The 27,122-nt window shown below is 37.0% G+C and overlaps 1 pseudogene; it reads left to right on the forward strand.

Moving 5' to 3' along the window:
- Positions 1–10,724, forward strand: part of LOC134372724 (small ribosomal subunit protein eS6-like) — a 72,916-nt pseudogene extending 62,192 nt beyond the window's left edge.
- Positions 10,725–27,122: the final 16,398 nt, after the last annotated feature.

Raw genomic sequence — 27,122 nt, forward strand, 5'->3', positions numbered from 1 at the left:
AAAGAAAGATGTGATGGAAATTAAATAAAATATGTTAAACACTTAACAGAATGCCTCACATATTTTAGGTGCTTTATAAATGTTATTTCTCTTCCACAATGAAGATCAATATAAATATTATTTTCAGCTAATACGACCTTTCCTGGGAGAAATTACAGGTAGTAATTAAGAGAAGGGGCTCTAGAGCCCAACAGCCTTGACTGAACCATGAGCTGAGCCACTTAATCTCTGTGACCTTCCATGAACCCCTCAACACAAACTACGCAGCAAAAGCACCTTAGCTTATTCCTGTTCTAAGTTTCATGACTTACACAAATCAGATGTCTGAGAAAATTTAAGGACACCAGGATGTGTAGCTCAGACAATCAGCAGCAAGTCAACTTTGTGGCCAGTCCCATTTTGTCCTTGCACCCCAGTGCTGTGAATTATTATGGTTCCTTCATCCCTTCCTGCCCCAGTTTTGGCTAAGCTCCAGCTTTGACATAGATAACGTTTGCCCTTCTTTGACCCAGCATGCTTAACGTCCACCTCCCTGACCTCTTCAGCTCCCAAAAGGTGTTTTTTGGTAGTACCTTTATATATGTCTTTAGCATGCCTAGTTGTTCCAATGGGTCACAAAACATGAAAGTGAGTTTTCAGAAAAAGAAGAGATTTATAGATAATATCTAATTCTATTTGAAGGAAAGGGAAGATTCTGGGGGGAAGTCTAGGCCTTGGGCTGGTTAAATTTAAGATGCAGATTATATATAAACAAAGATAAGATGAACTATAAGAGGCAGAGAGTTTAGCAGAGGACTTTGATTCATTCACTGAAGAAAGCAAAAAGTAATGACACCTATAGGTGAAATAACATGTTAGTATTTTTGTAGTTTGTATTTCTTCTTACATATTTTTTTTAAGGAGAGGAAAAATGGAACTCAGTTTTATCTGTGTGCTATTTTGTTTGGAAATATAGTAAGATACTTTGTGACTTATCCTGCACAGTTTATTTCCAGTTTTCATTTTTTCTATTATTTAAATTTCTGTTTTATCTACCCAATTGATTATAATTTACTTAGTGATGGGAAAGTTTCTCATACTTCCCAACAGAGTGATTAAGAGAATGGCTTTGTCAACAGACAGGTTTGGGTTTGAATCCTAACTCCCCATGAAATATGTGACTTTAGGCAAATTACTTAACTGCCATGTGTCTTTGGGGAATAATAAAAATACTATGTATTGGGCTGAATAGTGTCCCCCAAGGACTCTGAAGCCCTGCCCAGAACCTCAGAATGTGACCTTATTTGGACACAGGTCACAGCAGATGCTATTAATTAAAACGAAGTTATATTGCAGTAGGATGGACCCTTAATCCAGTATGACAGGTGTCCTTATAAGAGGAGAATACCATGTGAAGACACAAACACAGAAAGATGTCAGCTATGTGACAATGAAGACAGAGACTAGAATTATGCAGTTGCCAGCCAAGGAATGCCAAGAACTGTCAGAAACCACGAGACATTAGGAGAGAGGCATAGAAAAGATTTTCCCTGTGAGCCCCTCAAAGAAACAAACCTCACAACACCTTGATTTTGGACTTCTGGCCTGAACTGTAAGAGAACACATTTTCATTGTTTTAAGCCTCTGTTTGTGGTAATTTATTATGGCAGCCCTAGCAAACTAATACAACTTGTGTCATAAGACAGCTATAATTTTTAATTGACATAGTGTATGTGGTGTGCTTACCATGATGTCTAGTGCACAGAATCACACAATAAGTGTTAGCTCTTAAATATTTACTGATTAAGAGAATGAGAGTCAATATAGAATATACCAACACACTGTCCTTCACTTCATGCAGACATTTCACTAAATAGAGAATAAGGCAATTGGAATCCTCTCTGTCTAATTTTCAAGAGTAGAATGTATCATGTAATTATAAAAGAACGTTAAGTGTTGTTGGTTGGAGTTTTGGGTTGTTCTATATTGGCCATTTTAAAGAATGAAGCCAAAATGAGCTGACAACTGATGGAGCAAAAGGAGTTATAAAAAATATAGAAGTTAAGCCAGAGGTTTGCAAAACTGGGAAAACGTAGGACATATAAAATCTTGAGGCAGGAAGTATACATCATAGATCAGTTGCTGGGGAAGCAAAAAAGAGAAACCAAATCTCAGCAGTTAACTGAGAGAAGAAAAATTCATGACGGCAGGCCAAGCAGGCAAACAGACCAGGAGCAAGAGTACTGACTTCAGTTAACAGAAGAGCTTTTGGGTAGATTTTATTTATCCTAATGCCACTTTTGAAAATACAATTCTTATTCATTCTTTTCTCTGAAATCTTATTTTCAGGAATAAGATTTTTTTTAAAATACCGAGGCACACAAAAAATAAAAAGCGCCCATATACTATGAGATAGAACCTATTTACAGTCCAATAAATTAAGTTCTCTTAAAACAGAAGCCATGTCTGTTTTGTTCCCTGAATTTCCCTTGCTTGGCAGGCAGGAAATATGCTATAAATATTCATTGAATGGCAAAATGAGCTTGTTTAGCTATATTTCCTTCCTGAGATTTTCCAAATGTATATATCTTGGAATCAGGATTATGATGAATCTGTTGTTCCACTTGAGAATGCAAATTCCAGCTTCCTAGTTTCAGCTTTTCCTGTTTTATAAGCATCAATCAGGGCAGCCACTGCATGCACGGGGAAAATTATTACAACACTAGTTTGATGGACATTAGTGGCAAATGCTAGTTCAAATTTTATTGTATATTCTGATGCAGAGCCAAATTTCTCTAAAGGCAAACTATCATGTAAGTTTCTGTCAGTTTTTTGCCCTCTTGCTGCTACCTGTGATTTATTCCATGTAATAATCGTCTAAAGTACCTGAAAAATTGTGGCATATTATGTGTTTATGTCTTCCAATTTAGAGTGAAATTTACTCTTAAAGACAAGTTGTTTCTTTGACCAAAAACAAGGAATAAAGAAAAAGAAAAAAATTCCCATTTCCTCAGAAAAGTTCAGATAGCCTAACAATAATTCAAACCCACAAGGGGATAATCACTGATGAAAAGCATAAATCATTGGTATGTAAACCAAAGTCTCAGCTTGGTTGTTCTAGTGTACACTTATTAAATAAATCCAGTTATTTTTTAGAATCTTTGAAAATACATGAGGACAATGATTTTCATGAAATGTCGCAGGTGTTTCTCATGAGAATATGCTCAGGAAAGCAAATCAGAAAACAAATCCCTTTGGGAAAGAAGTTGTGTGACCAAACACTGAAGGAGAAAAGTATGAAACTAAATTAAAACATCTTAGTTCCAACATAATTTAGGTGTTTTTTCCTTCTAAATTTTACTTCCTTTAGACAATGATACTTTTATCCAAGGCTCAAAGCAGAACTGTGAAATGTATTGGAAAAGGCTTCTCAGAGATATTACTAACATGAGTATGATAAGAGAATGTCTCCTAAAATTACACTCTTTCAAAATGAAGCACCTGCAGAGGACTGGGTTATATCCTTGAACTGTATGAAACCAAAAGCTTGAGTTTTTCCCACTATTTTTTCTAAGAAGATAATTTCATTTTACATAACTCAGGCAAATGGGATTGATAGTCAGTTGAATAATGTGATGCTATGCTGTCTTTGCTTTGTTGCAAATCTCTTATTTGTAGACATTTATTTGATAAGCATTTATTTTGTAAACACTTATTTGATAAACATTTAAAAATGTTTAGCAGTTCCATGAAATGATTAATAATACAACGTAACATAAAGATAATCACATGACATAATGCAACTATGGTTCCTAAATAAATATGGAACCAGATGTAGTCCCTGACATTAAAAAAAAAATCTTTTGAACATTTTTATGAGGTAAGTAGTCAACAGTATCACCTCAATTATTCTGCTGAAATAACTAAATAATGGGAAAATTAAGCTTAAAGTAGTTGTTGCTACCACTATTAAATTTTATCTTTAATTAAAACAAACTACTTAAGTAATTAATGATCATTATATTTTAAAAATAGAAGAAATATTAAACTAAAATTGATAAAATTCTATCACCTAAGGAAAAGCATTGTTATACTTTCACCTTCTTCCTGTTGAGAATAAATTCATGCATGTGGGTTTTCTTAATCAAAAAATGACATTCCATGTTACATACTATTCTGTAATTTAGATATTTTTCATTAAAAAATATATATTTTTAGCATTCTTTCATGGCAAAATCAGAAATCTAATTTTAATGATAGTAAGTTACTCTATAAAGTGGCTGTAGCATAATTTATCCAACCAGTCCCATGTTGCTAGATATTCAGGACATTTTCATTATTTTGATATTACAAACATTGTTGTGATAAAAGTCATTATGCATACATCTTTGTGCACTTGTCCAGTTATTTCCTTAGATTAACTTCCCAGAAGCAGAAGTATTGTGTCAAATGGATTATTTTACAGTTTTTGATACCACTGCCAAATTTTACCCACAAAGATAATATCAATTCATACTCCAACCAAAAGTGTGGAATATTCATCTCCTCACTTTTACATCAGTTCATAATTCTCCTTTTTAATTTTTGTCAATCTGATAACTACAGAATTGTATCTCACTTTCAGTAGACGACAATTAAAAATGTATACATATTTTCAAAAAAGCCTAAATCAACCACTAGACACCAAATAAATAAACCAATAAAAGACATAAAATAAAACCATAAAAAAAATAATCCAAAAGAAGGCAGAAAAAGAGAAAAAAGCCCACAAAGAACAGACAGGACAGATAGAAAACAAGATAGACAGCAAGATGACGGACTTCAACCTAATAATATCAATAACAACACTAAATGTAAATGGTTCAAATGCTCCAATTAAAAGAAAGAAATTGCCAGATTGAATTAAAAAAGCAAAACTCAACCATATGCTGCTTTCATAATAACACCTTAATAATATATAATAACCATATAAAGTATGTTCTCCGACTACAACAGAATGGACTTAGAAATTATTAACAAAAAGGTCTTCAGAAAATCCCCAAAGAGATGGAAATTAAATAACAAACCTCTAAATAAACTATGGGTCAAAAATTATATCATAAGAGAAATTAAAAATTTTAAACTGAAGGAAAATGAAAACATGATACACTGAAATTTGTGGGATAAAGCTAATGCCATGCTTAGAGGGAAATTTCTAAAAATAAATATCTAAATTTTAAAAAGGGGGGGTTTCAAATAAATGTCTTGAGCTTCTACAGTAAATGATGAGGGGGGAAAAAGAGCAAATGAAGCCCCAAATAAACAGAAGGAAAATAAGAAAGAAAATAGGAAAATCATAAATTATTATTGTTTCTTTAAGAAGATCAATAAAGTTGATAGTCCTCTAGCCAGACTTATCAAGAAAAAAGAAGACATATCAGGGATGAGAGAAGTAACATTACTACATATCCTATGACATTAAAAGGATAAAAATATTATTGAAATAATGGTGTATTATGAAAACTTTATGCCCAGAAGTGCAATAATTTTGTTGAAATGGACAAATTTCTTGAAAGATACAAACTACCAAAGCTTAATCAAGAAATAAACTGAGTAGTTCTACACCTATTAACTAAATTAATTGCTAATTAAAAGCCTTCCCACAAAGAAAAGTCTAGGCCTAGATGGCTTCACTAATGAATTCTACTAAGTATTTAAGTAAGAAATAGTATCAATTCTACACAAACTCTTACAGAAAAAATTAAAAGTGAGAACACGTCCCAACTTGAGGGTAGCATTATCCTGATTCCAAAACCAGATAAAAATGTCATAAGAAAAGAAAATTACAGGCCATTATCCACCATTAACATAGACACAAAAATCCTTAAAGTATTAGAAAATCAAATTCAACAGTATAAAAAAGAATATTATATTGTGACCAAGTGAGACATTTAGAAATTCAAGATTGGTTTACCATTCAAGATCAATCAATACAATTAATCAAATTATCGAACTAAGAAAGAAACACAAAATAATCATCTCAACAGAAGCATAAAAAGCATTTGACAAAATCCAACATCCACTCTTGATAAAAACTCTTGGCAAACAAGGTAGAGAAGGAAACTTCTTCTACCTGATAAAGGCATACACATAAAAAGCTCCAGCTAATATATTTTATGGTGAAAAACTCACTGCTTTCTCCCTAAGATCAGGAGCAAGACAGAAATGTCTGCTCCTGTCACTTCTAATAGACATGGTTCTGGAATTCCTGAACTGTGAAATGAGGTATTACATAAGTAAATCAATAAATAAAGGCATGCAGATTGGAAAGGTATAAGTAAAATCATACTTATTTGCAGACAACATTATTGTCTACATAGAAAAACCTAAGAAATCTACAAAAGAGACAACTAAAGTGAATTTAGGAGTTCAGGATGCAAAGTCAATAAACAAAAAACAATAAAATTGTATTTTATATGCCAGCAAAAAAAAAAAACAAAAAACTGGAAATTGAAATTAAATCAACCTAAAATATATCATTTACAATGACACCAAAAAAATATGAACTTACTAGAGATATATTTGACTAAAGATGTACAAGACCTATACACCAAAAAGTAGAAAACACTGACAGGAGAAATTAAATAAACCTAAATATATGGATAGATATATTATGTTCTTGGTCCAAAAGACTTAATTTGTTAAGATGTCCATTCTTCCCAAATTGATCCACAAACTTAATTTAATCTTAATAAAAATCCCTGCAAGGCTTTTTGGTAAAAATTATCAAGCTGATTCTAAAATATATGTGAAAATGAAAAAGACCTAGCATACCTCAAAGAATTTTGATGAAAACATAGTTGAAGAACTTACATAAAATAAACCACAATGAGATACCACTACATACCTATTATAATAGCTAATATCAAAGAGAACAAAAAACAAAAAAGCCCAAAATGATCATACCAAGCATTAGCATGGAAGTGGAGCAACTGGAACACTAACACCCTGCTTAAAAAGGCTTCACTTTGGAAAACAGTTTGGCAGTGTCTTAAAAAGTTAAACACAAAATAATAAAAGAAAAAACAAAGTTAAACATATGCCCACAACATAACCTATTCATTCCACTCCAACATATTTACCCAAGAAATGAAAACATCTGTTCACATAAAGATTTGTACATTAATGTTCAGAACAGCCTTATATAGCCCCTCCCTCAAAAAATCAAAACAAAAAAACAAAAAAACCCTCAAATGTCCGTCATCAGGTGGTAAACAACTTGTGGTATAGCCATGCGATGGAATTTAAAAAGAATGAACTATTGATACATACGACATGGATAAATCTTAAAATAATTATGCTGCGTGACATAAGTGGAGAAAAAAAAAACAAGTATGTACTGCATGTACTCGTACTCTATTTATATAAAATTCCAGAAAACATTACCTAATTTATAGTGACAGAAAGCAGATCACTAATTGCCTGGGAGGAGGAGAGAGGAGGAAAGATGGATCAATTACAGAAGGGCACAAGCTTAACTCTGGGGGTGACAGATATGTTCATTACCTTGAAATGGCAACGGTTTCACAGGTACGACAGTTATGTCAAAACTCGTCAAGTTGTATACTTTAAGTATGTGCAGTTTATTGTATATCAATTACAGCTTAATGAAGCTTCAAAAGCAAGCATAAAAGTATCTATTTCTACAAACATATCAGATCATATTCACATTTTTTAGTTTTTTCCAATTTTATAAGTACAAAATGGCACTTCATTTTAAAAATTTCTTTGATAACAATTGCAGATAGGTATTTTTCATATATTTTACTGCCTCTGTTTTTCTTACTATTTACTACCTCTCATAGAAATTAATTATTCTATGGTCATTGACAAGAATTTAAAAATTACTTCCTTGACATAATAAAAATCATGTTTGTTATATGAAGGTTCATAATTTCTTTTCTGTTTTTTCATATTTAACGGACTTGTCACAGTCTCATACCTTGTAAGTCGGTTGATATTCTCAGACCCCATAGCTATGTTTACCGTGTTTTGTGTACGTGTGTGTGCCATTTCCTCAAGAGGCCATACTTAAGATGATTATACAGTGGCCTCACAGACTCTTAGAAGACACATGTGGAGAAAATAATTTTGCCTTTCACAACAGTTGAGAATGTCTAAGGGGATTTAGTCAAAGATGCTCACATACTAAGTTTAATTTTAGTAAGTAACTCCCTTTAAAATTCATAACCAAGCATGTTTAATAATTATCATGGATTGAAAGGAAAAATTCTCTCTACTGTCAAATTTTTTTGCCAGATGTATTTAACAATTACTAATTGGAGCAACAGAATATTGGTACTATGTTTTCTGGGTACTAACACAAATAATTAGGGAAATATGAAGTAAATAAGTAGAGAGGCCTATGGGATAAGTATATACAGATGATAAATAGTTGACAGTTATCTATTGTGTATTTTCTTTTAAAAGAATAGTGTTAAGTTTAACACTTACTTCTAAGTAAAATGTCACAAAAGATAAGGAAAAAAAGTGCTGAGAGGTTAGTGTAGTAGAATATTTGCTTAGACATTTTCACCATTGTTTTTATGAGTTGTAGATAGTTTCTCAGGTGTGAATCACATTTTTCCTTTCTGGGAGGCCACCAATTATAGTGTCTTTCTAATGGTGTACCCTATGTCCACATACATTTTGTTAAAGAACCCATTTCAAAGAAGAATATGTAATAACTCTTAAAGGAATAGCACTGTCAAAAAGTATACTTGGGCAACTTTATGAGAGTGACCAGTTTTCCTAGCAAGTTACATCCATAATAAAAAGTATTATTAATGATAAATAATTAACTGAATATCTACTATATGCCAGGCACTATGCAAGGTACTCACTCTTCCCTAATTTCTCACAGTAGCTGGTGTTGTCTGCATTTTACAGATGAAGAAAGTGAGGGTTACCCTGCTCACAGCATATCATTTCCATTGCTTGGAGTTTAGAGTACTGTTTACTGTGCCATGTTTCTATTAAGAAGTTGGTCCACACCTCTCTTGAGATACTTAATCTCAAGACATTATTACTTTCATTTTCCTAAAGATGTAAAGTGGTTTGCCAAGTGAATCACCGTGGGCAAGGTGAGGCAGAAAGCTGCCTTTGTAAATAAGTAGCTATCATTATTAGTCCATCAAAATAAGCAGATTTCTATCAAAGAAGGACTTGATAGCGTCTCATCAACAAAAAATGGTAATGTCTTTTTGATTTTTTGACTACACCCAAACCATGTCTATGTCTATGTCTACAAAGCTTCCTGAATAAACTTACCCTGAATTCATTATGAGTTAATACTTACTGAAAAGGCCATGATCTCTGCTCTCTGGCAAAACATGGTGTGAACACAGATTTTTTTGTTATTGTTGATTCACTAATAGAGATTAACGCAAGCAACTAAGTACACAGGATATAAAGATGATAAAACTGTGTAAGAGTGGAAGAGCAGTAAGAATGAAACTGATTTTGTTGGTTGGTGTATTAGTCAGAAAGTCCGATTTACTCACATTGGAGAAGCAGAGGCCCAGCAGTCATCATTCTGATTTCCTTACTCCTAATTTTGCCCAATCTTGACAGTAAACATTATTGCTTCCTTAGATAGTTTCTGGGTCCGTGATCTTTCTTTTAAATGATATTTACCAATTTTGAGTAAACTCAGAACCCCTCTGCTTACACACTTCTCATTGAAATGCAGATCAAAGTCAGGGCAAAATATATCAACTCTGTTCATCACCAAGAGTTGGTACGGGCTGTCATTTGTATAGAACTGCTTTGGACTTTTGAACAAAAGGAATTACAAACAACTTTTTGGACCTACATATATCCTTTAGCAAAATTTTTGATCTCAAGTAACTGAAAACTCCACCTTGAAAAAAAAGTTATTCAAGGATAGCTGAAGAGATTTTTAGCCCCACTAATTGCTTTTTGTTTCTGGAATGCTCATCAGACAGATTTCCCCCAAAAATATACTTCTGCTTTCAACCAGATTTCTTTACAAGACACGGTTCTGGCCGACATAGTGATCAGAGAGTGTGATTAGCAAGGAGGGTGACAATACTTAAGTTTGACCAGAGACATTTAATAAGTTATTTGTACCAAGATTAAAATAAAAATAAATTAGCCTGATTGCAAGAAGAGAAATTAAGAAAAAAATATAAACATTTTAGAGAAGTGGCAGAGCTGTTTTTCCTCGAGGGCATTCAGGCTAATCATTTACAGGGATTTAAAGTCATGCCTCTGGCATAATTCCAAAATCAAGGGCAATCTCAGACCCATTTTTTTAAACAGAATATTTTCCAGATTTAGACGCCCTCCTAATCTATAATAATTGATGCACTTTCTGTTTGCAATGGTATGCTTTTCTGACCTCAGTCCTCTCCAAAAATGGAGAATAGACTTTTTAAAGACAGATACCTAAAGAAATCCTTCAGCTATCTGAGATTATTTCAGCTGCTTGGGGGTTTTTAAAATCTGACTACCAAAAGGAGAGTCGTACGAGCCCCAGCAATCTCACTTTACAGCAGACACGACGAAGAGCTGCGCAGAGGCTTTGCCGTACCCGCCACGTTGTTCAAGAGGCACGTGAAGGAAACTGGAACGTGAAGGAGACGCTGCGCGAGAAACAGGCGAAGAGAAAACGTGAAGCCGCCTATCACTGGCGCCGCTCGCCGACCGCCGGAGCGGTGGGTGCTGATAGCATTATTGTTTAATCTCTCTGAAGACTATGTGGGAGCAGAAAGCACAACATCCCCAAGTTGTTACTTTGTCACAACTTTACAGAATACATAAGCACTTCAGTAAATACACAGATTTTTTTTGCAAACTGTAAATCATCTGTGAGCCACCACTGTTCGACTAATTACAGCAAGAAGCTGTGCTCATTAGCTGTTCTCATCTGGCTCACTGCACGACCTAAATAGTCCGTAAATGAGCCAGCAATTATTGCTGTATTACCACTACCAGCTCCGCTCACATCAAAATATCTCCACCAAATGTTACGCCTGTTGGTATTATCAGGTTAGAAATTTCATAAACATATTGAAGCAGTTAATTGGGAGATTATTTTTAAAAATGTGAAAATAGAATCATCAGTGAAAGAGTTTTCATCAAACCCCAGATAGGCGGCTCCACCTATAGACAAGAACGTTGGAATGCAAGCATCTGGGAGGATCCCATGGCCCGCATCTAAACAGTTCTGGCAAACCAGGAAAGTAAGGAAAATTTACTCACGTTAAAGGGGAAGACAGTGAATCATGGATATTTTTATGCCACCTAAAAAGTGGTGTCTCGACATAGTCAAAATATAAGGACAGCGTGTGTTCATTGGCCTAGGGCCTGGAAGAACTTCAGCCAAACAGAAAAAGCAAAGTGTAATGTCAGTAAAACTTCATTACGTCCAGCTCCATCATACGATATATATTGAAGGAAGACTACATTTTTTTTCTTTAATTCAATTTTTAAAAAATGTTTTCCTACATGTGAATGGTAAAAAGAAAGCAATAAAATAGTTTAACTTTGAAGAACAATTTTCCAACACGCTAAAACATTTTAGAAGCAAAGCATCTATTTACAATAACAAATGATGAGCTGATTAGTTGTATTCTTGTTATTCACCCAGATGTCCTCCTTGGGCTTCATTTTAATTATTGAGGATATTTGAAAGTAACACATTCTTAAAACTTGCTATAATTCATATTTTATATTCATTCAAATTCACCCAACTCCAATTGATCCAATTTAATGAGATCCTATTGTGAACATTTTCATGACAAAAAGGGGGGCCCTCAGTACTGGGGCACTTTATTTTATCTTGTTGATGGTCATCACATCAGATTCATCATTGATTATGACCCTGAAAAATATAAAAGGAATAGGGAAAATGCTGAAGGCTCATGGGTGTTCTGATTGTATTGGCTTTCTTCTATGTACCAACAAAGAGGAGATAAATACTTTAATAAATAAATATTTGATTTGATTCTTGATTCTTGTACAAGTTGCTTGTAAGGAAGGTGGAGGCCGTCTCTAATGAATTGTATATGGTTACTTACCCAGACAAGGATGGGATCACAATGTGTCCTATATGGCACAAACTATTTGACAAGCTTTGGACAGGATGTAGAACGGAATCAATTACTAATGATGTGCTCCAAAAATGTCTTCATGATGATGACACTGACTATAACAATAATGATGATATTGAGAAGCAACACTTCTTATTTACCAACCAATTGACATCAATGGGCAAAAGAATGTGCATTGTATTTGTTCACCTCTTTACAGTTGCTAAGGTTTACAAAGAATTCTTCAAATCTGATCAGTGAATATCTGTTTTGCCATGAATTTTATGAAGTTTTCTACATAGCCATAACATTCTTCAAGTTATAGGTGCTAAGCTGTAAAACGTAGCACTGTTTTTCCCTGCTAGTAACTTCGTCAATTCTAATGTAGGTTTTGAGTACAAGAGTAGTTTCCCTTTTTCTTTCTTCTTTAAAGTCCCTTTTCCCTTCCCTGACTGTACTAGTCCTTTTTTTTTTTTTTTTTATAACAAAATATCTGAAACTGGGTGAATTATAAAGAAAAATGAAATTTATTGCTTACAGTTTCTAAGCCTGGGAAGTCCAAAGTCCATCTGGTGATGGCAACAGTGACCCAGGGGTCTCCATTGCAAGATGGTGGAAGCAGAGAGAGCAGAGAGAGCAGAGAGAGAGAGAGACAGACTCTCCTCTTCTTTTAAAGCCCTCAGAGCCATGCCCCTGACCACCATTTTTAATCCATTCACTACTACATGGTCCTACAATCCAATCACCTCTTCAAGGCCCCACCTTTCAATTACCATAATGGTATTTCTCACCCTCTTAACAGTCACAGTGGGGGCTAAGTTTCTAATAAGTAAAACTTGGGGGCCACAATTCAAGCTTCAGGGAGTTTGGGGGAACATAATTCAATCCACTGCACTGACTATCTCCTCTGATAGTTTTTTCTGGTTATTCATAGTTAGATCTAATTGTTGGGTCTATAACCAACAATTTCTGCATCGTCTGGGAGCTTGTAAAAATTCAGTGTCTTGGGTCCCAACCTCAACCTACTAAATCAGAATCTGCAGTTTAACAAGTTTGAGAAACACTGGTCTAGGGAAAGGCCTATTATGGGTCTCCAGAGGTCTTTTCTCTGTATGAGAGGTGAGTCAAAGCAGTTTCCAGCCATGGAGAATCAAACTTCCAACAAAATAAACAAATGGTTTTGACTGTTTTAACTCACTATCAACATTTTTTAAAAGTTTTTTCCAAAGGCCGTTCCTTCATGTTTAGAAAGGTATATTGGATCCTGTGGAAAAGCTGATTCTAATTCTTTGGCTCTTTGCAATGTGATAATCATACCAAGATGTATTTTAGAGTGCCTGTTTTGTGCCTAGTGCTCACTCAATACAATGGAGGACTCATAAAAAGTGCATTCACCAAAAAACAATTGTCAAGGACCTTACTCCTCCACGGCTGTGGTTACACTACAGTTCAGATACATAATATTCCTAAACTCCTTTAAATTTTTCAATCACTTTTATGTCTAGGGTGTTGCTTTAACATCACATATTCAAGAAGATCTTTTCTATATAAGTGTGTGTGCGAGGGGGTACATATATCTCATATACATACCATGTAGGGAAACTGAAGCGCAAAGTTGTTTAGTGAGGGCCGGCCCCGTGGCGCACTCGGGAGAGTGCAGCCCTGGGAGCTCAGCGACGCTCCCACCATGGGTTCCGATCCTATATAGGAATGGCCGGTGCGCTCACTGGCTGAGCGCGGTGCGGGCGACACCAAACCAAGGGTTGCGATCCCCTTACCGGTCACAAAAAAGACAAAAAAAAAAAAAAAAAGTTGTTTAGTGACTGCCCAAACTCACCAGATGACTAAAAGCAAACTTGGTATAGGTGAGGCCTTCTTCTTAAAATATGTTTTGTATACCTATGGTACTCAGAGCTCACTCAACTGTTAGAGAAGAACTTAAAGTAATGTTGGCTTATATCCTGACACCAGTCTACTAATGGGAGCTACTGCGTTGAACACCTCTGTGCATGTTACTCAGCAGTTGAAATATGTAAAGAGGGTTTTTCAGATTTTACTAGACAATGTGGTATGATGAAAGAAGCATTGGATAGTGAGGCAGGAAACTTCTCTAAAGTAACTGCCAGAGGGAGGTGCTTTTCCAGTCCTCTAGGAAATCAGAACTGTTCCCAGAGGGAACGGATCAGAGCTGAAGCACTTCTTCCATCTTTTGAACAGGAAAATCTCTGCGTGGAGGACATAATTGTGTATTTGCTCATCATCCTCAGGGTGTGATTTGGCTTCAACGGGGAAGGGAAGATGGGAAGCTGAAGTAGCTGTTCCAGGATACACAGCTCAGAGGTCTGCTACCATGGAGACATGCACAGCCTATCTGTGGAGGCAGGACACTCTAGTATGAAGGAAAGATCTTTTTCTTGGGTGTGAATCGTTCCTATACTGACAGGATACTGGAAAACCATCCCCTCGAGTAAAGTACTATGCATGTTTCCATAACCACACTTACCTCACTTACAGAAGACAGGGGAGCAAGTTTTATAAGGACTTTAAACCCCACCAGATGAAGAAACAGTACCAATCTAAATCTAAAGGACTGGAAGTTTCAGTTGTTTTCTGTAGAATCCATTTCCTTATAAGAAAAAGAGTGAAGTGAGAAAAAAGAACCTGTAGCAGCCAAATTGAATTTCGGCTAAACATCAATTTTTTTTTATTAGGATCAGAAATCTATTTTAATCTATTTTATGTCATTGTCATTGAGGATCTCCCTCTTTAGTAAAAGTTGCTTTGGGAAAGAAGGGCTAACCTCTCCTCAGCTGACTTAAAAGGAAAAGGAAATTGTGTCACCTCCAGTCAGGATAAGTTAGGATCTCCAGGGCCCAGCTATGGTAGTGGGACTCCCCATGTAGACTGCCATGGTGTAGACCTCCCCAGCTCAGAAACCCAAAGAGTACCTGTGGATGAGGGAAGTAGGAGCGAAAGTTTCAGAAATAGGTTTGATTTCGGTTGTAGGAGGGAGCTTTCTATTTTCCACTCTCTTGTCCCTTCCATAAAGAATAAGGGGATCTTTTGGAGTTTGAAGAGGCTCATAAATTGTACCTTTTTCCTCCCCTCCTTAATGCCAAGCCACTTAAGAGACAGGAGAAGAACAGGACAGAGGTAGCTATTGGCATTAAGATTAAACCTGGGGGCTAGACAGAGGGTGCTGTCGCTGTCAAACTGAGAGCACAAAGGATCACACCCCAAATCGAGCTTCCCGGGGGTAGCTTCCTGGAAGAAAAGGGGAAGGGGTGGAGCTGGGACTGCTCATTCGTCCATCAAATCACCAATCAGAATTCAGCCCAGCAGCACCGGCAGGAAGTGAGATAAGAGAAGCCAAGAGTGCTACATTAATGTTGTTTCTCCACATTGAAGGAAATGTGACAAAAGGAGAACAAATGTCTCTCACTAACGTTGCTCAGTTTTTCATTCTCTAAATCCATGAGGTTAACTAACTCCAAGCCCATCATAAGCCAAAAAAAGGAGCTATCCCCCAAGAAAGGAGTTCCGCAGCACACCATCAGGATAGACCAACTCTATTTTCAAGAGACCATTCTCCAACAGCAACCATTGCTCCATTTTGGATTTTCTTAGGTCAGCTGAGCATAGATCTTTGCCTTCATAATACCCTGAAATGTGTCAGAGCCATGCAATAGGTTAAAACTTACAAGACCATACCAAAGCAGAACCTTCCCTCACTATTCTATTTCTAATTCCAAATTGTTTCCAGCCACAGTAACTCACATTGCTATCAGAGGTTCTATCAAAGGTAGTCCAATAATAAAATGATATAAATAAGAATCCTCAGATTTGAATATAAACTCTCTCCCATTATTAATTTCCCAGGATATTAAGAAATTGAAAGCTCTTTTATGTGCCCCACTTTTAAAGTATCTCAAATGAAGTCCAATAAAACTCAAGAACAAAGAAGATTCTTACTATTGAAAGTTAAATTACAAATATTTCAAGTTTAAGGTTAGGCTTCTATTCTGTTCAGTTGCAGCTACAGAGCTTCTCTATTAGAAAACGTGTGGAGTTGGGGTTCTTTCAGCAGGTGCAGAAATTTCTTCTAATGGATGAAGTACAGTTCCTTTAGAGCCTGTAGATCTGAATTTATCTATTTCAGAATCTCTGATGAGTCTCACTTTTCAAGATTCCAAAGCGTTACTAAGACATACAAGACTATTACAGCACTGGTCCCATCTTTAATGAAATTTGGAATATAAAATAGTCTTCAGGCCCTAAGTTATTCCAGGAAAAATCAAGGTTTTAGACAAAGGACTTAGCTGTTTCCAAAGGCCATAGCAGAGACTTGGTAGTATCTGAGGGAAGCCAGGTAGATAAAGAAAATCTTGGTTTCCACTTAGCTAGGATGTTTGTCATCTGTGGCAGATTTCAAAGTCCAAAACTAAAAATTCAACACAGTGGGAGAGCCCTCTCCAAAGAGGTTACTTTTGTCATTACGTATTTGTCATATCTGGGGGACTAGGGGGAGGGGCATTGGGGTGGCACCTATATATGTGTTAATCTCTCATAGAAAGTTACATAAAATAATCCAGCCTTCTTGCAAAGTTTAGAAATTTGGAATAGTGGTAGCCTTGGACCTCAAGTCTAATCTGAGATGCCTTTCTTTCTAAATCAGCATATTTGGTTTCTTAAATTCTTTTTCCCCTTTGGACTCTGTTTCTAGTGTACCAATCATGAATTGAAGGGCAGATCCACCTTATAACACCCACAGTGTCTGTTGCCCAGACATTCTTATTCCATTCCACACTGGCTTCTTCTACTACCTCTTGTTATGGAATTGCTTTGGTCAGTGGTTCTTAACCAGGAACATTTTACCTCCAGGGAATATTTGACAATGTCTGGAGACATTTTTGATATTCACAGCTGGAGGTGGGTGGTGGGTATGCTAATGGCATAGAAGCCGGGGATGTTTCTAAACTGCCTACAGTGCACAGCACAGCAACTCTCCACATACCACAAGGAATTACTTGGCTGAAAGTGCCTGTAGTAGATTGAATTATGTTCCCCCAAAACTCACTGAAGCTTGAATTGTGTCCCCCGAGTTTTATGTATTAGAAACTTGGCCCCCACTGTGATTGTTAAGAGGGTGGGAAATCCTATTATGGTAATTGAAAGGTGGAGCCTTGAAGAGATGATTGGATTGTAGGACCATGCCATAGTGAAAGGATTAAAAATGGTGGTCAGGGGTGTGGTTCTGAGGACTTTGAAAGAAGAGAGAGGGGAGTCTGTCTTGCTCTCTTGCTCTCTTCTCTCTCTGCGCTTTCTCTGCTCTCTCAGTTCTGCCATTTTTGCAGTGTGACACCCTGCTATCACTGAGGCCACCACCAAAGAAAGCTTTCACCAAATGTTTTAATTGGACTTTGGACTTTGAACTTCCAAGACTCTGAAACTGTAAGCAATAAATTTCATTTTCTTATAAATTATCCAGTTCTGTGTATTTTGTTATGAGCAACAGAAACAGACTAATACAATGTCAATAGTGTCAAAACTGGAAAACCTTGGATTAAGTAATTAAATTGATTTCACAGGGAAGTTTTGAGCCTCATCCCACACTAGTTTCAGTTGGAGAAATACCCCAGATTTTGCTGTTGAGGTTTTAAAAGCTTGGACCCCCTAAGATTCTAGGGAAAGCCGGTAACCATGACACAGTCTCCTCATGATACTGTCTCTCCTTAGCTCTTGAATGTTCCCAGTTTTGAACAGTTTTTCTTCCTTCTTCACTTGCAGTAGTGGGATATGTCTTTTTATGTCTGATCTTATTATTCCCTTCAGGAAACTCAGTTGAATTTCCAGTGGTTTAAAATATTTACTTTGATCCTGTCCTTTTTGAATGCATGCAGACTAGAATGGTTTGCTGGAGTTATAAGCCAAGTTTCCTTCCTTTTATTTTCTTCTTTTCTTTGTGGCCTTGACATATTTCTAATTTAACATATTTCTCAAAATTTTGCATTGAAGGGTCTTCCGTAATGAGAAAAATGTAATCAATAAGTTCTGGGTTTATCAAAATTATCCACTGACCAAGCCATCTGTGCTTACTTTATAAATCCAGCAATAATGAACATTATTCTGGTGTTCTCCTCTCAACTCTGTCCAGATTTTTCTACCATTTAGTATAGCTGGCCCATGGCTTCAGGGGTAGTACCCCAATTTCTCTCATTACAGACTTTGTCAGTATTATTGAATGAATTTTTCATGGTTTCCTGGAGCTTGGCTCCTTTTCATAGAGTCCGTTCCAGTCATCTTTCTAACATCTTGCCTGTCTTCTTCTGTTGGATGTCTCTGGGCCCCATCACCATTTCTGATTTAGTAAAAACTAGTTGACTACTAAAATATATCCCCTTTTGGTAATGCTCTCCTTATAAGCAGTTAGACATAGTTGCCTAACCTACAGTCAATACTGGTCTGCAATATTTCATTTTCTTCTTCATTTCTGTTCAGCCCAAAACCTTAATCTTTCTCTTAGAGAAATGTTTCTCTCCTAGCTTTTTATACTTCCACTCTTCCTGTTCCTACAGTAAGACTGAAGCACACTTTGGAAACTACTACAATTTCTCCTTTATAATCCCTAGAGACAGCATTTCATGCCAAGCCTTTTAAATTGCCTTTAGGTTCACAATAATTTCAACAAGTTGTTTCTTTGCTTCATCCTAAGAAGATTCCTTTTTATTTTTTCTGAAAAGACTCCATTTCTTCTTATGGTTTACTTTTTATTAAATTCTACCCAATTCTATAGGACAATCCATAATTTTGGTCTTAAAATTCTGAAGCCATTATATCTTTAACAACTTGAAGTCCTGAAACTCTGAACAAGTCACATGAACTTAAATGTACTTCCTTTGCTCCAAATGCATCATTAAAAAGACCTGGATTCAGGATAGCCTTGCTGTGTTACCTATGAGGCCTGGCACCAAAAAGTCCTCATACTAGCACACTCTAGAACAAGGAACTTAGTTGCAGTTCAAAGTCTTGACCCCCAGATTTTGCAGAAAAACACAGTAATATAGCTGAGAATTGTTCAGCCTCCAAAGCATGTTGACAAAGTCCTTTTTTCCTTTAATCACATTTTTACCTCAGTTGTATTTGCTTACCGGGACTTCCATGGCCTATCAGCCAAATTAAAATCCACATTGTTAAAGTGCCACACAATCCTAAAGCCTCTTGATGGAAACCTTGCCAGAAGTTTTCATCTCAGGGCACTATTATGCTCCCCAAATGCCAGTCTTTGTCAATCTCTCAGTGTTTTTAGTCAATGTACCAGATCCTAATATTTCACTAAATTGAATTTACCTTCCAGAATCACAGGTCCCTCTTTTACAACATGCAGAGTGAAATAAGAATGGATCTCCTAAAACAAGAGCAGGAGGAAAGAACTGGACTAGCACGTCCAGTTCTGTTACCAGACACATCAGTTAGAAATTTGTGAAGAAAACATCAGGAAAGGGAAGTAAGCTTTCCCTAAAACAGTAAAGTGGAATGGAGACTGCATTAGCATAATAGCATATTAAAGTTATAGTACAACATGTGGTCAGTGTTAACAATGTGTTCGTTTCATAGCTTCTCCAGTGTTAAGAATCTTTAAAAGCTTAACCTATTTCTTTGAGAACAGGAGGATATACTTTAAGGATCTATAGCTACCCTTCCTGAATGGGTTGGGACTCTCTGAGGATGGAGCTAGGATACTGAGAAGGAGTTTAGAGGAATATAAAGGAAAAAAGAAAATATGGGAAAAGGAGAGAAAAGGGTGAGAGTCCAGAGAGAAAAGGAACTCTTGCAATTCTAGAACTGAGTCTGCCTGGTCTGAAAAGGAATGATAGGGAAAGATAAAGACACCTACTTTTGAAATCTGGGTAATCATAATTGGCCAGTCTTGAGACTTTTGCCTTCTCCTATAGCTGATCATTCATAAGTCTCTATGTTCAACTCTATCTCTACCCTGAGTTCCAGAACCACACTGAAAACTCTCTACAGCAGTGATTGGTCATAACATCCATTTCATAGTTTACAACCAGTACACACTAGAGTAGAATAGATTAGAATAGAAAATAACATAGTGTGGGAAGTCCACACCACCCAGAAGTAGGCAAGGGGCACAACTGGGGTCCTAGGTAGGAGCCAAGGACAGCCCCCTCTGCCCAGAAGCAGGCAAGGAGCATGCCAAAAATACCACTTCTGCATGGGTGGCCAACCACAGCCATTGCCACAGACACAGCTGCTGCAAAAGTGGCTCAACACCACAGCAGTAGCCACCACTACTGTACACGTGGCCCGCCAGACACTCAACTGTGCTGACACAAGGAGAGTCACTAGTAGAGACCAGAAAAAGAAGAGAAAATCTCTCTCCTCAAAGCCCACTCCAGAGTGTAGAAGAAGTAACTGCTCTACCAGATGATTAGACATTAATGTAGAGACACTAGAAATATGAAAATCCAAGAAAATATGACACAACCAAAAGAATACAGTAATTCTCAATACCAGACCCTATAGAGCAGAAAACTCTTGAAATGACTGAAAAGAAATTCTGAGCAACAATCTTAAGGAAACTCACTGAGATACAAGAAGACTCCTTTAGACAACATAATGAAATGAGAAAAAAAAAATCCAAGATATGAAGGAGAAAAATTTGCAAAGAGATTAATATCTTTAAAAGAATGTAGTAGAACTCATAGAACTGAAAGATTCACTCCACAAAATAAAAAACACAACTGAGAGTTTAAGCAGCAGGCTAGAAGAAACGGAAGAAAAAATATATGCTCTTGAAGATAGCCTTTTTGAAATAACTCAGGTGGGCAACAAAAAGGAAAAAAGAATTTTAAAATTGAAGAAAATCTAAGAGAGCTAGCAGATAATCTTAAAGGCACAAACATTTGAATCATGGATGTTCCAGAAGGGGAGGAGAAAGGAAAAGGCATGGAAAACCTATTCAACAAAATAATAACTGAAAACTTCCCAGGTATAAGAAAAGACATAGACCTTCAGATCCAGGAGGCTCAAAGATCCCCAAACAGATTCAACCCAAAAAGATCCGCTCCAAGACACATTGTAGTCAAATTGGCAAAGTTCAAAGACAAAGAAAGAATTTTAAAAGAAGCAAGAGAAAATCATCAAGTCACCTATTAGGGAGACCCTATCAGACTAACAGCAGACTTCTCAACAGAAACTCTACAGGCCAGGAGGAAATGGGATGATGTATTCAAAAAAGTAAAAGAAAAAAACTGCCAGGCAAGAATACTATATCCAGCAAGGCTATCATTCAGAAATGAGGGGGAAAATAGGGTATTTTCCAGACAAACAAATGCCACGAGAGTTCACCACTACACAATCAGCCCTACAAGAAATCCTCAAGGGAGCCCTGCATCTGGAATCTGAAAAATGGTAATCACTACTGCAAATATACATGATAGAACAAAACCCACTGGTAGAACAAAAATGCAAATGAGAAAGAGAAAGAAACTAAATCTTACCACCACAAAAACCCATAATGACAATAAAACAAAAGCAAACAAACTATCCATCTCTTTGGAAGATGATAGGGAAACAATTCATTTTTCTAAAACTAGGAAGTAAAAGGGAAGAATCAAGCATTTATCCTGTCTTCCCTGTGTGAATTATTCCTCAAGGTAACCATAAATAGCCAAAGAAGGAACATTTCAACATTTCTATCTAGTGAAGTATCCCAGTTAGTAAATAAAGAGGGACTAAAATAATTAGAATATGGTATTTTGCAAACCCCTATTGAAATAATGAGTCTAGTAAATGATCACCAATGACTGCTAATATCACAGAGAGACAGTCAGACATAATGGACCTCCAGAGTAAGAACTAATATCTCTAAAGCCAAATCTGACCTGAATGATGGGACCAAGCCTCAGGATCCAGCAACCAATCGTCAGGAAATGCAGGAGAAGGTGAAACATGTTAAATGACACTACTGGGATGGAGCCAGAAAATCCAGACTTTGGGAAACTTTATGGGGTAAAGGGAGAAAAATTAAATGAAGGGGGAACCTATATATTAAAAGAAACTTAAGAGACAGCTAACGTAGCAACCAATGCAACAAGCAGAATTTATTTGGAGTCTGATGTAAACAAATCACTTGTAACAGAGAGAGGGAGGGGGAGAGAATTGTAGAAATTTAAACACGTTTAGTGTTTGATTATATTAAGGAATTATTATTGATTTTTAAAATGTGATTATATACTACGGTTATGTCTTTTATAAAACAGTTTTTATCTTTTAGAGACACATACTGAAATGTATACAGATGAATGCTATGATACAGGGATTTACTCAAAATAATCCTGGGGAAGGAAGAAACTGGGTGGGTGTACAAATAAGATACGACTGGCCATGAGTCGTTGATTGCTGTACCCCGATCTATTGTATATGTATTAAATTTTTCATAGTAAAAAGTTAAAAAAAATTTTTTTTAAAGAAATTAACAGTGTGGAGAGGTGCAGTGGTGTGGAATGGGATTAGGGAGCAGGGGGGAGAAAAGAATGTAGTGCATTGCATGTAGTGAGAATAAGTATTGCTTTGTGAACTTTAGTTTTGGTTTGATATTCGTGTCTGTGGTTTGATATTTGCATTGCACTACAATGCAAAATCCATGAGTATTTTCTTGCTGCGGTCTGTGGTCAAAAATGCCTACAAAATAATAGTTGATAGGCATTTTCATCTGAATGTTTCTCTGGCTCATCAAAGAAGGAAAAATATTTTATTTTATTACACCCACGAATATTTTCTATTCCCATAATGTAAGAGTATGACCACTCATTCACTACAGGAGCAACAATGAAGTCAACCTCATTTACTTACAACATAAAGGCTTCCTCCCCTGCAAAGCCTTTTATGACGGTTAGATGTTGCTTTCTAGAGGAACAATAAAAAGCATTTCTTTTCATATATGTCCTTCCCATACTTAGCAGGTATTAAATTCTAAGTAAATACATATTAAATGAATAAATGATAATGAATATTTGAAGAACAGCACAAAAATCCATAGTCAACTATTACATAAGATGTTCCCAGAAAATAAAGTTATTTTTCCCAGTAAACCCACATTTATTCAAAACAATTGAAAATCAGAGCACTCACAGACATTGATTATCCAAATTAAGTAAGTTATTCATACTCCCAAGATTTACCAATTCTCAATTTTCATACTTGACTCCATAATTATATTAAACACAAGTTCTTCGTTCTCTGATGGTTAACTAATTGATTCAATTGACCTGTATTGACATTGTTGGCCACCTGCAAAATGCAAAGCACTGTGCTAGATGTTATCAGACAGAGAGAGCTAAACATCCTCCTTTGAAGGCCTTATTGTCCTATGGCTTAGTTAAATGTCTCTTGACTTATTTTTTAAGGAAAATTTCTGTAAAGACTTTTTCATTTGTACAGATTGTACATTTTTGCCTCAAGGAGTAAATGGAATAATCAGGAAACCCTAACTTCCCTAAATGAGAAATTTTCTTTACCCACATAGCCCTGGTTCTGAACTTTTATTCCAGTAATTAGATTCTTGAAGAATTAATGCTCAGAAAGCTGAACGACCAAATTTAGTGTACTTGTTTAGAACATCAGAATATTCAGCATCCATAGTGTCACATAACACGTCCCTATATCTTCCAGCCACTTTCTTAACCTCACAGTTTCTGAAGCTTGAGATGTTATTAATGCTGCTGAGTTTACCCTGTGGAAAACCCATATGCTCTGATTCCTTCCTTTCTTTCTCTAACTCATTCCTTGCCTGTGGTTAACATCCATCAACAATAAAATTGCTATGTTCATTTTATTTTTACTTTCAAAAAACTCACCCGAAAGAGTTTGAATAGAGTCTATAGAAGAAGAAATGAGACTCAGAGAGAAATATGCAGTCATCTAAGAAGTACAGAGTGGTGAATCTCTGCTGTATGTCTCAGAAAGTTTAGGGAGATATAGGTCTTAGTTGTCCTGCATAGTGCTTTGTTGAATGTTCTAACAAGTAAATATTTAACATATAAGACATATGATGGAGTTTGGATGTGTTATCCCCTCCAAACCTCATGTGGAAATTTAATCCCCAATGTGGCAGTGTAGGAAACTGATTGAGTCATAGGGCAGATCCCTCATTAATGGATTAATGCTCTTCCTGGGGGCGGAGGAGTAGTGAGTGAGTTCTCACCCTATTAGTTCCCGTGAGAGCTGGTTGTTTAAAAAGACCCTGGTACCTCCTCTCTCTCTCTCTTTCTTCCTCTTGCCATGTGATCTGCTTGTACTCACCAGCTGCCTGCCCCTTTCCACCATGAATAGAAGCAGCCTGAGGACTGTGCCAGATTCAACTGTCCCAGAATCATAAGCCAAATAAACCTCTGTTCTTTATAAATTACCCAGTCTCAGGTATTTCTGTTATAGCAGCACAAATGGACTAATACAGAAAATTGGTACCAAGAGTGGGGTGTTGCTATACAGATACCTGAAAATGTGGGAGCAGCTTTGGAACTGGGTAATAGGCAAAGGATGGAGGAGTTTGGAAGACTTAAAAGAAGATAAAAAGATGAGAGAATGTTTGGAACATTTTAGAGATTGGTTAAATGGTTGTGAACAGAATGCTGATAAAAACATGGACAGTAAAGACCATACATATGATGAGGTCTCAGGTAGAAATGAGAAACTTACTGGGAATTGGACAAAAGATCACCCTTGCTACACCATAGTAAGGAACTTGGCTGCATTGTGTCCATGCCCTTAGACTTTGTGGAAGGTGGGACTTAAGCATTGTGAGCCAGAACGTTTGGCAGGAGAAATTTCTAAGCAGCAAAGCATTAAGGAAGCTGCATGCTTACTTTTAACAGCCTACTCTGAGTTGTGTCAGAAAAGACATGATGTAAAGGCAGAATTTAAAAGGGAAGCAGAGCATAAGGATTTGGAAAATTTGAAGCCTGGCCATGTGGTAGAGAAATGGAGAGCAGGAGAAAAATGCAAGGGTGAAGCAGATAAACTGCTCACTAAAGACATTAGCTGGGTGGTGAGGCAGCCAGATGCTAATAGCCAGGACAATGGGAAAAAAATCCCTAAAGGCATTTGAGAAGTCTGAAAGGGTGCCCCATCCATCAAAGTCCCTGAGGCCCAGAAGGACTGAGCTGTCCTGGAGGACAGACCCAGGCCACAGCTGCCCTTGGGAACCTACTCCCTGCATTCCAGCTGCTCTGGCTGGAACAGCCCTGCCTCAAGTAGCCCCAAGTGTGGCTCATGCAGCAGCTCTGGAGAGTAGAAGCCTGAAACGTCAGTGGCATCCACACCATGTTAAGTCTGCAGACTGGCAGGACATGAGATCAGTGGAGGCATGGCAGCTTCCACCCAGATTTCAGAGGATGTATGGAAAAGCCTGGGGGCCCAGGCAGAGACCTGCTGCAGGGGTGGAGCCACCTCAGAGGCCATCTACTAGAGCAATGCCAAGCAGAAAAGTGTGGTCAGAGCCCCTACAGAGTGACCCCACCAGGGAAATGTCTAATAGAGCTAAGGCAGTGGGGCTGCCACCAGGACGCCAGAACAGTAGGGTCACTGACAAGTACAACACTGGCCTGGAAAAGCCACAGGGACCAGCACAGCCCAATGGGCTGTGTCTGGCAGAGCTGTGGGAATAAGGCTGCCCAAGGATTTTGGGGCCTAGATACCCAATTGTGCCCAGGATGCAGGACTTGGAGTCAAAGAAGATTATTTTGGTTCTTTAAGTTGTAATGTCTACCCTGCTGCATTTTGGACTTGTTTGGGACCTGTTTCTCCTTTCTTCTGGCCTATTCCTCCCTTTTGGAATGGGAATATGTACTTAATATCTTTTCTACCATAGTATCTTGACAGTAGATAAATTTGGTTTTGTTTTTATAGGTTCACAGCTGAAAGGACTTTTGCTTTTGGTCTCAGATAAAACTTTAAACTTCGAAATTTTAAGTTGGTGCTGGAACAAGCTAAAACTTTGGGGACTGTTGGGGTGGAATAATTGTATTTTATATGTGAGAGTGTCATGAGTTTTGGGGGCCAAGGGTGGAATTATGGAGTTTGAATGTGTTATCCCCTTCAAAACTCATGTATATCTGATCCCCCATGTGGCAGTATTGGGAACTGTTTGAGTCATGGGGATGGATCCCTCATGAATGGATTAATGCTCTCCCTGGGGGAGGGGGGATTAATGAGTGAGTTCTTCCTCTATTAGTCCCCATCAGAGCTGGTTGTTTAAAAGACCCTGGCACCTCCTCTCTCTCTCTCTTGCTTCTTCTCACCATGTGATCTTCTTGTACCCACTGGCTGCCTGCCACTTTCCGCCATGAGTAGAAGCAGTCTGAGGCCCGTGCCAGAAGCAGGTACCCCAGAATCATAAGCCAAATAAACCTCCATTCTTTATAAATTACCCAGTCTCAGGTATTTCTGTTATAGCAACACAAACAGACTAATACAACACACAACTCCAGACGATGTTAATTAACTCTTTTTGGCCTTTAGGGTATGAGTCAGTAGGTCAACACAGTTCCTCCACAGTATGACACTCTTGAGAAACAGGAAGAAACAAGAAGCTCCAGCAGTGATTAACAAATTTAGAGTAGTTTAGAACTCTAACAAGTGAACTAAAATAATACCCTAAAATGTTGTAGCAATTTATCTTTCCTTTTGTACTCAAATACATACTTTTAATTTGATTGATCCCACAGCATTCATAGTTAGGAAAAATCCTTTATCCATGCCTCCAGAGAAGAAGGGGCAGACCTAAGAGCCATTTTCAATCCAGTCTTAGAGAAGGCTAAACTTAGTCATCAGCTTTGTATAAGAACCCATTTTTCTACTTATAAGGTGTATTAGTCAATTTTCTATTTCTTAAAACAATATATCTGAAACTGAGTAATTTATTTAAAGATGAAATTTGTTTCTTACAGGGTGCATCTGTTGAGTACTCTTGGTGGGAGCTCTCTACAGAGTCCTGTGCTGACATAGCATATCACATAGAGAGGGCCA

This window comes from Cynocephalus volans, chromosome 3, assembly GCF_027409185.1.
Source record: "Cynocephalus volans isolate mCynVol1 chromosome 3, mCynVol1.pri, whole genome shotgun sequence".
Classification (NCBI taxonomy): Eukaryota; Metazoa; Chordata; class Mammalia; order Dermoptera; family Cynocephalidae; genus Cynocephalus; species Cynocephalus volans.